We start from the raw sequence: 2,630 nt of genomic DNA, 5'->3' as shown, positions 1-2,630 counted from the left end.
TCGAAACTGAATATGCTTATTGTGTGACTTGAGAGCTCTAGCAATGGGATACAGAGGGTTGTTACCAAAAAAAGTCACCTATTTATTCATCCTCTGTCATCTCAAAAGGAAAACAAATCTCAGCAAGTCAAATTGTCCCTTCATAGGATGATGGATTTCTAAATGCTGAGTTCCTTTTTTTCAGTGAGGAGGTAACTCTGATGAATCAGTATTCACCAAGTGGCATTTGGCAGAACAGTAATGTTAGTTAGACAAATGTTCTGTGTAAGCCGTAAGATGCGACAGGTAAGCCACGAGGTATTGCCTGGCCATAGGCAAACACATTCAGATTCTGAGAACCTCCCTGTGAATTTAAAGAATGCATTTGGGAGCTAAGACATTGGGATGCTACTAACTACATAAGGGCATAGCTCATCAGGAGAAAATGAACATTTGGTGCGTGAGGTGTCTAGCATGTCCTGGTCCCAATGACACTTAGATACGCACTCCGCGTGATAGCGCTAGAAAGGCTTGAGCTTCATATTTCACGTATACCATAATGTTATATGATGCCTGTCTGCAAACTTTTTGACACCTCAATACATCACTCTATAATGTGCACCCCAATGGAAAGCTCCTGTCTATACTTATGTGCTTTATTATGTTTGATATACGTCCTTATCTCCCTCAGGAGTGACACAGACAATAGAATCTTCATGAATTCCTCACAGGCTGCTGCATTCAGCCCAGAAGAGCAGAAGACCATTGCCATGACTGAGCTATTACTATGTGCCAGGACCACTTCAGATCCTGTCCTTGGATTATCTCATTTAATATCCACAACAATTTTGAGTGGGAAGTTTTACTATTCTCATTTCAAAAATAAGGAATGGCTCTGAAAGATTAAGTTATGTTGTCCAAGCTCTCACAAGTGTGGTCATGGGTATCCCTAGAACACAGACTCAGGCCTCTTTGATTCCCAAACCTATGGTGTCTTAACCGCTTTGGTGTAGTGATCTTCCTGACTCCAAGATGGCGTCCATCTCTTTTTTAAGAGCTATCAGCTCATTTGTGCAATTTTCCTTCTTTCCTTGTCCTTAATTTCTCCACAGAAACATATCATTCCCAAAGATCATACTCTAAACGTGTCTTTGTATCCATGGTATACTGGCAAGTCTCAAGGGTGAACACACTTGGCTTGTGGGCTGTGGGTGGGTGAATATAAACACAACCTGAACAAAATCACGTCTGAGCTTTCTGCCTCTGAAGGACAAGTTCTCTGTGGTGAACTGTCTCGTAGAGATTACTTTACTGTGTGTACAGCTAGCACTGTCTCTACGAGAAAACACAGCTCTGTTACGAAGTAGTATGAATGGCCTCACTACCTGTGAAATGGAGTTTGTGTTGTCTGTGAGAGTGTGGACCACCACACACATGCTCATCTATGTGTCCGCCTGAGGGATGGCAGCCAAGACAACCTGTGAGCAGGAAGTCTCACTGCCAAGGATTGGTCTGTATCAATGAAAATTAGGCCACTGCTAGGGAAGCGAGGAAAACTGTCTAGCTCTCAGAGTTGGGAGACCCTGGAATTGGATATTAAGGAAAGTTGGGATGTTCTTAAAATACTAAAGAATGTGATAGCATCCCTTGCTTGAAGGAGACTTCAAGTGAATATGGATAATTCACAGGAATAAAGATTACATAGTGGTTCAGGTTGTTCTCTATGGAAGTGCATGCACATCTAACACCAAGTACAATTATGAGATATGCACAGTGTGTCTCATGTCTCTTAATGAGTATTTTTTCCAGCAGTTATTCTTCCTCTCATGACGTTTTACTTTTATACCCTTACCCAAGGAACTTCCTCTTTCCAAATAGTGTGGATTTCATTCCTTTTGTTTAAAACGTGTCAAATGATTGATTCAATGTTGGTCTACTTGTGACTAATATATAACAAATGTAGCTCATTATGGCTAAAGAGGCTGTAGGTCCCAGAAGAAAAAATGTTTGCATTTTAATTTGGCTCACATCTTAGGAGGAGAGATGCTAAGACCTTCTTATTCCTTAGCAGATCCCAGGCACAGAAAGAGATCTGTGAAGGGGGCCGTCTTCTGTCCTCACAGCGAAACATTCCTTGGCTCCCTGTTGCCTATTCGTAGCACAAGACCACTCAGCTGGTCTCCTCTGGTTGCTCTTCTGTGCCCATTCTTTTCATGTTTCAAAATCTGGTTACTGAGGCAGTTTTCCCTTATAGCATCGGAGTCCTTAAGCCTATTAATGCCTCCCTCTCCCATCCCTTCTTTCCTCACCGCAGTTTGAAGTCTTTCATTAATGCAATGGAATCCGTCACTTCTCTGCCTCTCCTCTCCTTTTCCTCTAGTCTAGCCATTCTCAGCTTGCCTTTTCTTCTGATTCTCCACTTCCAGACTGAGGTATTTTTAAATGTCAAGATTTGTTAAATAGTATTTTGGGAATACTACCAAAGCAAGATCGACACAGTGTTGGATTTGGAAAAAGGAAGGACAAGAAAGAAAAATAAACACATGACCACTCATGTACTTATATCCAATAACTGGAAGAGTAAGGGATACAATGATGGTAATTGCATTTACTTCCATTCAGTAGGACACAGCTTGCCATGTGGAAGTGGT

At 41.6% G+C, this 2,630-nt stretch overlaps 1 protein-coding gene across 1 annotated transcript in view; it reads right to left on the bottom strand.

The window, feature by feature from the left end:
• The window catches only part of GRM7 (glutamate receptor, metabotropic 7), a 1,039,395-nt gene that overhangs the window by 308,670 nt on the left and 728,095 nt on the right, over positions 1-2,630 (bottom strand). The window lies entirely within an intron of this gene.

Source organism: Propithecus coquereli, unplaced genomic scaffold (genome assembly GCF_000956105.1).
Source record: "Propithecus coquereli isolate 6110/MARCELLA unplaced genomic scaffold, Pcoq_1.0 Scaffold60, whole genome shotgun sequence".
Lineage (NCBI taxonomy): Eukaryota > Metazoa > Chordata > Mammalia > Primates > Indriidae > Propithecus > Propithecus coquereli.
This window is presented reverse-complemented; position numbering and strand designations above follow the sequence as displayed.